This window comes from Chrysoperla carnea, chromosome 2, assembly GCF_905475395.1.
Source record: "Chrysoperla carnea chromosome 2, inChrCarn1.1, whole genome shotgun sequence".
In the NCBI taxonomy this organism is placed as follows: Eukaryota; Metazoa; Arthropoda; class Insecta; order Neuroptera; family Chrysopidae; genus Chrysoperla; species Chrysoperla carnea.
In genome coordinates, this window is record NC_058338.1 from 39,522,251 (window position 1) to 39,536,491 (window position 14,241).

The 14,241-nt window shown below is 29.0% G+C and overlaps 1 protein-coding gene and 1 non-coding gene across 2 annotated transcripts in view; both read right to left on the bottom strand.

The window, feature by feature from the left end:
* LOC123292682 (paired mesoderm homeobox protein 2A-like) overlaps positions 1-14,241 on the bottom strand; it is an 83,406-nt gene that overhangs the window by 66,019 nt on the left and 3,146 nt on the right. The window lies entirely within an intron of this gene.
* Trnad-guc lies at positions 4,002-4,073 on the bottom strand. The gene has a single exon. It is a non-coding gene; the product is annotated as a tRNA-Asp (tRNA).

Consider the following 14,241-nt stretch of genomic DNA (forward strand, 5'->3'; position numbering starts at 1 on the left):
TGTAGCAAATATTTGTGCTATTCTCAAAGCGATCTCCGAGAAATGCAAAGGTTTTTCTCAAATATTTCAAAAAGATTTATAGCAAACATTTTCATAAAGAAATTAAAGTACTTTACACAAAAAGGAGTCAAGTTAGTTTAAGAAAAATTGGAAGGAAGATGGCTGTATTATAGCAGTTAAAAAAAATAAAATAAAAAAGTATTATCACAGTATTATCAGATTTTTTATGATGAAGTAAACTGATTTATTTAATGATCTGACATATGCAAGTCTTATTCACCATACCATGTTTGATACTTTCAAAAGAAAAACAACATTTTTTTTACAATGTATTTAAATTCATTGTATAGAAAACTATATATTTTTAATACACATTGTTATAATAAGAATTGAATTTTCTTTTATACATAGTCATATAGTCGTAGTGTGTTTGTTATATCTTGTATTCAAGAAAAATTGAGAGAAAAGTCATAAAATTACGTATACGTCACGTTACGATGATCATAAAACTAAGCTATAAAAATTCGGCGTATCTATCTACAATTTACATGAAACTGTGTATAAAACCTTTAGTATGCAATCGGATCTTTTTTTTCTTAGCTTTTAGTCCAACGAGGTTCGAAAAAATTTACCACGGTTTAGTATTTTTAATTCCCAATTAGAAATCAGATACTTCGAAATTTCCTTTGTACAGAGATATTTTACATTTTATAGGTTTGCTTGTTTAATTAAAATGTATGTATTTTGTGGAGGAAAACGCCTGATTATGTCCTTCCTTTTAAAGTTAAAATTAAAGAACATAGTTTATTTGAAGACATTCAATATTACCCTCAAAATTTACATTAAGGTAATTGTAAAGTACAACAATATAGCAAAATATAATAATTTGGAACAAAAAAAACTTTGCCTCGGCAATTTTTTTTCAAGTGTTCTTTTAGCTTTATTGTTCATATTATATTCCATATAAATATAATCGAACTTTTAATTTTGGTTCAATTTTTGCAGGAAGTTGTTTACATATGATTGGCTCACAATTTCTGCCGTGGGCTACATTAAAAAACACAGAATAGATAAAAATAATATTTTTCCAAACAAGCAATTTTAGATGCTCGTTAAACGTTACATAAAACAGTTATTAAAATTTCGCATAAGTATTTCGTTCCATATTTTGGATGTTTACATTGAAACGTCGAAGTAAAGTTTTGCTAATAGTAGCAACAATGAGAAAAGGTTTTTTTATTCTAAATAGAAACTATGGGTTACGTATTTATTTTGAAAGTGTCCCAAATAACTTTGACTTTTCTTGGCAAAGTTTTTAATGTAGTATATATTTATGAGACATTTTGTACGAATAGCTTTTTAGATTTTCGTATACACATATTATAGGTATATAATACATTCATTTCGTTCGTCAATATCCTTTTTTTTTTGCTTCTTTTGTTCTGAATAAGACGTGCGGCAGGCAAACAAATACACGACTTTCGCGTGCATCGTAAAATAATATTATTATAACAATTTTGTTTTTTTCTTTTTTGTTGTATCACCATATTGGTATCTCCCATCCTTAGATCTTTTCCACAAAACAATGTATGGAATATTCAATGTAGTTCCTAAATGATCATAAAAATTACATACTTCTAAGTAAATAGTCAAAATAACCTCTTCCAAAGCAAAGCAAAATAAAATATTTAGTAATTTTCAGTAATTTATCTGACAAATGCAAAAGTTTATCGCGAGAGTAACACAAAGCTGAGTATCCATCTCATGAAGATATCTTACCTACAAAAGTCTGAATATGTTAAAAATTTACTATAAATTATACTTCGCCCAATTGTGTAAAAAGAAAATAATCAGAGAAATGCAAATCTTATATTCTGCCAAATTTCATCTAATATCTCCTTGATACCTTTTATCATTAAGATTACTAGACTAGAAGATATTTATCAATATTTAGTTTACTCTGTATGTATCATATTAAAATCGTCAACTATAATCGAGAGACATTGATGTAAATAAACAAAGTAAAAATAAAAAATATTGCAGTCTATGTCTAGAGCTCAAATGGCCTAATTATTAGGGCGCTTCCATTAGTAGGGCGCTTGGCATGAATCCAAGAAGTCCGGGCTCGAGCCCTGGTTCAAGTGTATCTTTTTCAATTCTCTTTAATTAAGATTACTAAACAAGATATTTGTCAATATTTAGTTAGCGCTGTATGTATCATCTTAAAATCTTCAATTATAATCGAGAGACTTTGATGTAAATAAAAATCGTATACATGATTAAAGTAAAAATTCGATTATTCTCTTTCACATTTACTTTCAGATGTGCATCTGTTGCATTAATATTTAATTTTCGATATTCATTCTCATTGAATTTACACTCTTAGCATAACCTCAAAGTGATTTGATATCTTGAAAAAGGTAAAACCTTTGAACTACCACATATTGTATTCCTAATGTGTGGTCACAATTCTACACACATATATGAAGGTATGATACTAGTAAACCTCTAATCATAATGTGAGGTTTAAGGTAGGGTTGGTACTATAAAGATAGTTATTACAATATCAGATTCAGACATAATGTTAGTTATATATATTGTGTAGTAATACTAGTTCTTAGATTTAGTGGTAACTGGAAGGGCCATTATATGTGCATACGTGTTTGTTATGTGGTTAATATTAAATCATTTCATATTTACCACAAGATAATATAATTAAATAGGCATTATTCATGTTTAATTAACTATTAAGTCTATTATACGATACAATAGTGTTGCAATGTTTGTATTATTCGAATTTAATTCTATTAAATTCCATTTGAATGATCCAAATTTACCAAGAATCAGACCCACCAATTTCTACCTATAATATTTCGGGATTAATATACAATATGTTCCAGAAGCATATTAGCATCTTCACCGCAATTTGAACATGTGGTCAATGATATCTTGAATTCACAAGAAGATTTTGTACTAATTATTCTTAAAATAAAACAAGTGAAAACAATTGACTGAGTTAATTTTGAAATACCATGTATAGACAGTATATCGATTACCCTGTCAATTACACATACATACATGTCACGCCTATACAATTACAATACATACTATACAATTTGCGATCTCACGGGTAAACAGTGATGTTTACGAAAAAATGTTTCAAACAAAAGTTGATTATTTTTTATAAAGGACATTTTTATATTTAAACTTTTATTCTATCTCCAAAGGTTTACAGGATGAGTCCTACGGACCCAAGATCCAATTGACATATGCTGCTCAGTTACGAACTCGACCTCACTTTTTACGTCCTGAGTACGCTGTAAAAATTTCAGGTGGGTAATTTACGTTTTTGAGTTATCGTGTTGACAGACGGACGGACGGACAACCGGAAATGGACTAATTCGGTGATTTTATGATCACCTACATCAAAATTTTGTTCGTAGCATCAATATTTTTAGCGTTACAAACTTGGGACTAAACTTAGTATACCTTGATATACACTACATGTGTACATGGTATAAAAGGATGATTTGTAGAGTCTATTAGAAAGAGTTAAAAGTAAATACATCAATATTATCCTTACAAAAAGCAAGATTAGCAGTTTACTTATATGGAACAACCCTTTTTGAATTTTAATTACAACATTTTATTTCTTTATAACAACGGGAAATATAGCGCAAATCAACACGTTAAAACATCATTCAAAAAAATAAAACGGCTTTAATTTGAAACCAGTACTCCCATATCCGGACACACAGGCAATGAGACGCTGCAAACTTCTCTTTCAGGGACAATTGCTTATATTTACCTTGCAGAAATAGTTATTTTCCATTTTTTTAATTAACTATACTTAAGCAAACTACTGCTGAAATAAGTTTTCTTCACAATCATTAATCATTCGTTAATTTCTTTATTGCGTACACTAGCTGCTAGTTACAACAAATAAATAACAAGGAGTGATAATAAAAAACACTAATTTAAAAAAGTTTATAAAAAAATATCTCTCCGGCGGGGAATCGAACCCCGGTCTCCCGCGTGACAGGCGGGGATACTGACCACTATACTACCGAAGACTTATGTGAAATGCTAATATTAATAAACACGTTATATTTAGTCAAAAGATTAAATTTTTTAACAAAGACAAAACGAATATTCATATTATTTAAATATTTAAAATACATAAAATATGCTTTCAACAGACTCATGTTTATGTTAAAAACATTTCATCAAGTCAAATATAAAACAGGCAGCATAGAGAATCATCATGATATTTATAAGATATAGTCATCATTATATACGGAGAATACTAGAAATGGGTAGTATATTCATTCTATTGCGTATAAATTCTACAAGCTGTCCACAAATTCTAAACCCTACATAAATTTTAAAATATATGTATCTCAACAACTTATCCCATCGTTGTAACTATTATGATATAATGTCAGTGGCGTACTATTTATACTCACAACATCATTATATTTTATCAAACAATTGTGTTATAAGTATGCAATCTCTTCTTTTGATTTTACAGGACAAAATTTGTTAAAAACAAGTGAAAGAAACAATAGACTGAGTTATTTGTAGAAATACCATGGTTTCATATAGACAGTGTTGATTACTCTATCACATTACACATATACCTACCTATACATGTCACACATACATAACTGATAATCCCATATTAATACATATTATTAAATTTGCATCTAATGTGTGCCCTCGTAAGTAAATAGTGATGTTTACAAAAAAATTTTTCAAACAAAAGTTGTTTTTTTTTTATAAAGAATACTTTTTAACATTTGTGCTTTTATTCTTTCTGTAACGGTTTACAAGATGGGTCCTACGAACCCAAAACCCAATTGACCTATGTTGCTCATTTACGAACTCGACCTCATTTTTTACGTCCTGAGTGCGCTGTAATAATTTCAGCTTGATATCTTTTTCATTTATGAGTTATCGTGTTCACAGACGGGTGGAAGGACGGACGATCGGACGGGCGGACATCCGAAAATGTACTAATTAGATGATTCTATGAACACCTATACCAAAATTTTTTTCGTAGCATTATCAATATTTTCCTGAGTTTTTAGATGTATTACACCTTCTCCAAGTACTACAAGATCTTTACTATCATCGATCAAATGTTTTTTAATCTTTATTGCTTTGTGAGGTTTTTCATTGAAATAAATAATTCGAATGTAAATACTTTTTGTTAAAACAAGTATAAACACACCACTGATATTTATTTGAACATAAAATAATTTTTATATATTGAATAAGTTATTGTGGTTTCATACATATATATTTATAGCATAAAAATATGATTCTATACTAGCCTCCCCTAATATATGATAAACATCGCAGTATTATATACATAGTGTTTCCAAACATATGCAATTGGTTTCTTCAATATTTCGAATATTCAAAATCAATTATTTGTCTTTAACATTACTTAAGTTACAATCTCAACAGTGGCAGTTCGATTTACTGAAAGATTAGGTTATCATGGCAAAGTCGTTAATGACTAGATACCTGGACCTTCAAGAAAATTACGAATCGGTGGAAATGAAGTGTCTGGTGATCAAGTCGAAATAAGCATTTTTTGAAATGTAGCCATTTTTCTATTGGATATACTCATTTAGAACTTTCAATGGCTTTTATAAAACTCGAACGAAACTAATTCCAACTCGAAAGAAATATTAATATTCCAACTCGAAAGAAACTAATTAAAGTTGCTCAATGGAGACCAATTTTTGTCTGATGACGGCGAAGCTAAGATTGACTTGATGTGCATAAACACAGAATCAATCATACTGGAAAATTTTGAAGATCGAGGGAACGAATTTTATATACTCAAAGGCATTTTCTTTCTAGTTTACACAAATTAACTCTCTAATCTAGATAAAATTATTGACATCTTACTAAAATATTTCAAATTTTCTAAGACTTTTTGTCGCATGGAATGCACACTAGCCCGAGAGCAATGATTCAAAAAGTACTTGCTTAAATTCTAATCTGATCTAAATGAATTTAAGTGCAAAAGATGTTGTTGTTACCACGTAGTAGGGTGTACTCGCTGCGGAAAATCAAAATGTGTGCACTAGGAAAATATTAAGTCCCAGTATGTGCGTAATTATAAATTATGAGTTGAATTTGTGCACAGTTTAAAATTTAAATTGGCATGTTGAAACTAGTCTAAGCGCAGTTGTATTATTAATAGTCAATCTGTGGTAAAACAGCTATAAGACTTCAATCGTTGCGCGCATTGTAGCGAAATGTAGGAACATACGCGCATTGTTATTAATTATTTGCTTAGTAATTATCTAATTCAAATATGTTTAAAGAGGTATTTGTTCAGCTGATTTTTTTTTTTTTTTGCTCTAGGTTTTTTCTGAGACGCAAACCAATACTAAAGATCGCTTCGGGAAATCGAACATGGCGAGTTCTATAAATATATTCTTATTGACAATTACCAACAATAATTTTAATAATTCGAATTCAAACCTTATAAAAATTAGTCTTGTATTCCTCCTAAAAACATTCTGTATAAGTGTGTTCAAATGCACAGACATACATTATAGTAAGCTTGTGCTACAATATATATACTCTTATATACATTGAAATAAAATCAGTCAGTTTTTATACTATAAATACATTTATCATAATCAATTTATTGGAAAATATAGAAAATTATATATTATCTCATCTTTCTTTTTGGTTTAGTTTAATTTATTACTATTTGATGAGATTTAATAATGTTGGATATGTTTATACTAATTTAGGCACTCATCAAGTTTATTAAATGTAGAAATTCATAACGGATGTTTAATTATACCTTTGCAAGTCACTTCAATATTAATCACTACTTGACTTTTATTTCTTAAGTCAAATGAAATTTCATATCTAAACTTAAATCGTACTCTGTTACTGTAGTCGTCTTGGACACTTACAAGTTTTAAACACTGCTGTGCGATACTTTAAAATTATTTTTTATTACTTTTATTAATGAGCGCCCTATTAGCTCATTTGGTTAAGGCGTAACCAATTCCATCCGCGGTATGCTTAGGGTGGGCTGGCGTAGTGTATAGTATATGCATGCAGGAGGTGCACTCAGCCTCTGAAATTGAGGAGCTGATAAATGAAATTATCAGCGAAAACGTGGTAAAACACATACATGGTATCACAATGGGCTCTAAATGTCTCCTTCGTGGACAGCCAATATAACCTAACCTTACTTAATGAACACAATGAGTATTTGAATATGCCACTTTTTACTTTCTTTTCAAAAACTATATTTTTCCATATACGACAAGCAAAAATACCCAGGTGTGGATATCGAGAGGGTTATTGGAGGCAATTACCACCCTTCTGGACAATATATTTTCTCTATTTTTTAAATAAAAACGTTTTAATTTTATTTGTTACTTTTCTAAACAAGTAGGCGGTTCACAAGTTAGGCGACAAGAACTTAGGTGCGGTAAAGTTATAAACACTGCTGTCATTTATAAATGAATTTGATAATTGAATTTTAACGGCAATGTTTTCCGTTTTGAGATAAAAGGTAAAATAAAATTAATCCCGTTATTTCGCCCCCCCCCCAACACTTGAACGAATTGACGAAAGTTAATATTTTTAGAAATTGGTGGAAGAGTCGGTAAACATACTCGTATGTATCTTTGTAATTAAGTATTTATGGCATTGTAATATTAAAAGTCTATTATGGATTATTTTATATGAATTAATAGTTTTAAACATGTTTTACGTAAGAGCTCCTGTCTGGTCAATCGAATAGGAGCATTAAAGATGTAGTAAAAATTCAAAGTTGGCAGAATTTGATAAAGAGAGAAAAATTGGATTGGATAAAAAATAGTCATAAAAATTATGAAACCATGTAGAAAAGGTTCCAAAAAGTAAGAACTACATAGTAGTTGATTTCTCTAACAACGAAAAATAATAAATTAGATATCTATATATACATAGTCATAAAACGTGACCAAAAAAGAGAGAGCATAACAAAAAAATTGGCTTAGTCAAAGAATTCATCCATATAAATTGATTTAAAAGAGGGAAAAATAAATTTTTTTAAACTAGGAAGTGGAAAAGTATATAAGGCTACCTTTGAATATCCTATAAATGTTATTGACTATGCCTTGTTTGATTACCAGGTTTTGAATAACTTAGATGCTGCACTTATATCTTGCATGTTGCTTAAATGTTTTATAAGCATTATAAATAAAAAATTGCACTAATTAAATGATTAATTAATTTTATACAAAAAAAAAAATATTGCGGGCTTTTTCTTATACAAAATTATATAACATAAAAAACAGGAGACGAAAGAAAAAAAAATTGGATACCTTCAAAGCTATATGTAATCCATCATTCTAAATAAATAAATGATAGAAATTGTAGGTGTATACAACAATATTGTTATTATCATTGTTCAACAGTATAAGTTCAACAAAGATAGAATAACTAAAGAAACAGCATATATAATTTACATATAACTAAGTGAAATGTGTGTATATTAAATATAAAGAAAAGTAAACCAATTTATCTTTTACATTCACATTGGTACCTACATTCAAATACAATGTATGAAAAGCTGTTGTAAGAAAATAATCTTCAAATTATAAAAAGTGTTCCATTATCAATAAGTGTTATGTAATTTTTACTGATTTAAATAGGCGAGTGAAATTGAAGTTGAAATTATTGAATAAAAATCCGTCAAATAAATTGGTAGTACATAGTCGGTGTGATCGTGAAGTCTTGTGAGTGCAACGCCTGAAGTCCACTCGACTAACTTCTCAGAGGAGGAAAAACATTAAAAAAAGGTCTTGTCTCTTCATAGATTATTCTTCGAACATGTACTGCAGCTTATGCTGGAACGATCATTATCTCCATAGATAAATGATGTGACTTTTTAGATTCTGTTCATTCAGTTTTTTCCATTTAAAAAAAAAAAATGAAATTAGAAAAAATTCTGCCGAAAATTATTTTAGTTCATAACGCGATTTCGCATCGAATAAACCCAGTCCCGTATTAATTTCATAACAGGTTCGAGAGAATCGAGGCGAAAAAATCCGAACGAACATACACACATACGTACACACACACACACATAGACATCACATTGAAAAGGTTTGATTCGGATTTCGCGGCCTTGAAACCGCGCAAATTAAAAAACGAAGAAGCCAGTTTACTGACTATTTTATATTTAAAACAACTCGCTGGATATGATAAAACAACTAAAAAAAAACCTTTATCCGCGGTTATAAGTTAATGTTATGCAGAAAAAAGCTTCATTAATTTGGTAGAAAAATTTAAACTGATTAGTTTAATATATTAACTTTATGTTAGTGCGAGTTTTTTTTAGCAATTAATTAATAAATAATTGAGAAGGCCAAACGGAAAATGGTCGATAGTCTCGATAATATATGGGTCCAACTGGGATGTAATTCAACATATGAACAATAAATACTTACATAACATATTTAACTAAGGCATTATCATTCAGTATTTAATAGATAAAATTTACAGAGTGGCGCCAAATTTACACCTGTATCCGTCAGATAGGCTTGTAAGCAGTACAAGAAAACAAATTTTAATCAAAAGAACTTTATCAACAACTCTATGGATACGAAACCTAAAATATTCTGCTTTTATCTGAAGTTTTTTTGCTCCTGTAAAAACTGCCTTAACATATATTTTTTTTCACATATGATATTTGAATATATATATATATATATATATATATATATATATATATATATATATATATATATATATATATATATATATATTACCTTCTTTATAAACCTGTATAAAAATCTTATTTTTAGAATAACTTCCTATGAACCCTATGCACTATTTTGATAGTGAATAAGCCTCTAAGCCTCTTTAAGCCTCTATACATTCTGTTTATTTTATTGTCACGAATTTAATTTTGTTAAATTCTTACAAGCCATGAAAATATATAATTAGTTAAAGCCCAAACTAATTTTATTTTTTGAGGAACCGAATAAATTTGTATTTCTGTAAGAACTTAAAATAAATCCAATTTCGAAAATTAAATGAAAAAATCTTAGACATGATTTTTACCGGCCTCGTGCTTTTATTATATTTATCATTTACCTGCAAAATGTTATGTCAGACTGTATCCAACAGTAAAAGAATAAGAGTGAATCTCAATGTATAATAAAATGGTAGCACCTCTCTTGAGACAAACATGTGGCGGATGAGAGTAAAATACCAATTTCTAACATCTTTGAAATTCTATACGAGATATAATATGTAGTCAGTCCATTGAGAAAAATACATTTGAATAACATAATATATATTGAATCAAATATTTTATTATATTCATATATAAAGTATTTATTTATAAATACATAAAAATAAAAATTAGATTCTTTTTTTACAAAAACAAAGATTTTATTTGTATCTCTTATAGATAATTAGCATCCCTCATCGTGGCTTTTCACGTGAACAGAGAAGGGACGTATTAAAACTTATTAGAGAAACAAAAACCGGTTTTAGCTGGTTCAAGTACTAAGAGAATTTAAAAAAACTGATATACATCGAAAACGGTTCATTATATATGGACTTATAACATGGTTATCGACATCTTAAGATTTTCAAGTAATTTTTAGCTCATCAAGGTCTTTAAAAAGTAACCGCCAAAGGATAAATTCATCATTCCGTCATGTCGGTCTCGTAGAGAAAACTACTGGATCGACATTATCAGCGAGTATTATGAGCCGTTTTTTTTTTTTTTTTTGATTAGGATTTACCAAAAATTAAAACGCTCTGTAGGTTTATCTAACAATCGAAAAACCGTTTCACTGCCGTCAAATGATAGAAGGTGGCGCCCTCTTTATTTGCAATCCGTTGTCGTGCGTATCCTGCCCTGCGCTGTCAGGTTTTGTGAGAGGACAATTCGTTATTTTACAGATCAATAGTAGGATTTTTGAAGTTTACTTATTTGATGTTTACGTCGTAGTAATAGCCTTATATTGATATGAGTGTTCGCATATCATTTCTTGATTACATTGATTGTACAGTGTTTTAATTCGTTTTTGTCTACCACCATCCGTTTTAAGGTTATCTTTATTGTTTTACCAAAAATGTGGTAGGGTACAAAAGTAACATAGCTCTGTAGGTAAACAAGTAACATGTTAATTACGCAAGTGGGTACACAAATACACAAGTAAAATGTTACTTAAGACTGATATTGAATAATCTGATTAGAATATATGATTATCATATAATAATAGATCTCATTACTTAAACTAAAAAAAAGAAAATTTCTTTCGAAGAGTTAATAATGTTTATTTGTTTTCAGAAAATATATAATGCCCATGCAAATGTTTATTTGCCTTGATCATAAAAACTTTTCAAATAAGTCATTTGTGGATTTATTATATCATAGCATATTTATTTCAAACCCCTTTGCCCTATTACTTTCGTGTTACTTTCAACCTGCCAAAGTGTTACTTTAGACCCGCTAACGTGGTCGAAAATAACAACTTGCGAATTTTTTTTAAGTTTGATTCATACAAAATATACCTACAATTTATAAGGAAAATGAAGATATTAATGTAAAGAACATGCATAGAAATTAGGGCAACATAAACAGTATTGTAATCGACCAAGACATCAAAAAATTCCCTCTATATATTTTAGATATTTTATATTCACGTCCAATCACCCCGAAACTAATTGGAGTATTTAAAACTTAATAAAAAAAATGGCCCGACGATACCATCCATTTTCAATTAATATTATTATACTCCATATAAATTGAATCAAACAAAAGACATTTTTATTATAAAAAAAAATATTTTCACATAGAGAATGAAAATAAAAACTAATTTTTTTTTCTGTTCGTAGTAAAACAACTCACAAACAAGAAGAAAATATAACACTGCTTCTTGTGTGACTAAACCATCATCCATACCTATACATACTAGAAAACTGGTTAGTAAAATACAGTAATATACAACATTGGAGGAAGTCCCCTAGAGAATGGACGACCTCGCCGTTGCAGCAGCAACTTGAACGATTGCGAGCCTAATTGAACCAGAAAGCTATTTTCTTCTTCGTATTTTTTCTTTTCCTTTCATTTTACTGGTATTTTACTAAAAGTACAGTATTGTTTAAAATGAATCGAGTTATGTTAAGAGGTTTTAAAATTTAAAGCTTTTATTCAAAATTGCCATAGCGCATACTTACTCTGATTTATCATACTTATTCTGATTTTTCTATTATCGAGTCTATTATTTATGTGTTTGTAATTTGAAAAATTTTCATACTCGTTTTGTTCAATTGTAGAAAACACAATCGATCTCGATTTAAAAAATGATTCAGATCAAAAATCCCCAAAATCACTGGAGTAAATTCCGAAAATCACTATTAGTGTACAAACAGTATCTAAAATTATATCTATGGAATAGTGACTACAGAAAAGTTATCATTTTATAAAATTTTCTTTACTTGCTCATGTCATGGTAATTAAGAACAATTGGACTACCGTTAGTTGGATACCTTTTGAAGATGGTTAGCTTGCTAGTCCTTTACATCAGGCATGGGCAAATAGGACTCAGAGAAGTCCTTCCGTCTTCTGTAACTAAGTAACGAGCAAGACAGCGGCAACCTAACCAGTGTCAACCAATGATACGAGTAAGACAAAGAGACAACATTTTTTTCTACCTATCTCATTACTATTAGAGAAACTGAGATAGGAAGAAGAGTCGTATACCCACCTCGCTTCCTCCTCTATGAGTAATGAGGACTTGGATAAAGAGACACACAATAAAGTTTATGGCACACAATAAATGTTATAACAATAGTGACTTCGACTTAAAATAACTCGCCCATGCCTGCTTTACATCGTAAATCATGAAAAAAACAAATATGATACATTATTTTATTTAAGATGTCGTAATATCTATATTTTCAATCAACATTGTAAAATATGTACACTCACTGTCAGAAAAAGTGCCACAGTTAAAACATTCTAAGCGTACTCATTATATATTATGTTATAATAGTAACACTTAGATGTTTTAAAACGAGCATTTTTTGTGACATTGAGTATACATAAACCTTATCGAAATTTCGTTTTATTCATTTTGCAAAAGCTTCTTAGCTTCTTTTGTGTGTATGAGTAATATTTATACACAAACAAAAAAGAAAGAGACACACAAAATATAAAATATACCTCTGTTTGTCAGCCCGTCGACCAATACCCTAAGAATTTATTATATATACCTATTTTATATACAATTTTTTTTTTATTTGCCTGCAATATTTACTTTTATTGAGTGTATAATTTTCTCGTTTTGTTTTGAAAATTGCATCTCAATTTTTATAAAGTTAAAAGCAATTTCTCACAAAATATTCACACAAAACTAATATGGTTAATCTATATACAATATAATAATACTAAGGAGTCTTCTTGCCTGTGAGTCGGCTTACAGCTTAACTTGTATGAAACCAATTTCAATGACATTTTCAGTGTTTTGTTTCGTATTCCCGTAATCTTATGCAAGAATTTCAGTAAAATTTTAAAATATTCAATTTTTGTGAAGAACGTTAACAAAGTGAATATGGTGTAAGTGCATATAAATGCCATAATACATGTAAAGAATATTATATAACATCATTTATATGCGTTTCCACCATTTGTTTACTATATGAATATATTAAACATATAAAAACTCTTGCTAGTGTGGAAATCATTCACGACAAAATTTTGTATAAAAAACTTGATAATTGATGAGTAATATTTGTTAAAAATTATTCAAATAATAAAAGAATATGGGTGATATCGAACAAATGTACGATCAATTGATGTAGAAGGCATAGAGACAGTAAAAATGACATTTAAAGAAATATATTCGCGACTCCAAAATATGAAACTGACCTCTACTCATATGAAATGGAGAGGTGACTATAAACATTAGCTTAGAATATATAATTAGATAGTTTAGAAGAAAAGATCGTCTACTAATTGGTTTACGAACAATAGTTATGAATGATATAAAGTAGTTTATATGTTCTAATCTTCTAAGAATTTTTACTTGTTTATACCGTGAACATAGATGTTTTTAACCTTTTCAACTGCTAGTACTGTGCCCTTTATAGTTTTTTGGAGTAGCAAATAGTTTAAATATATTTTTGTTTTTAGTTTTTATATATTTTTTATTGATAAAAATTATTTGGCAGTTTATTTTATGC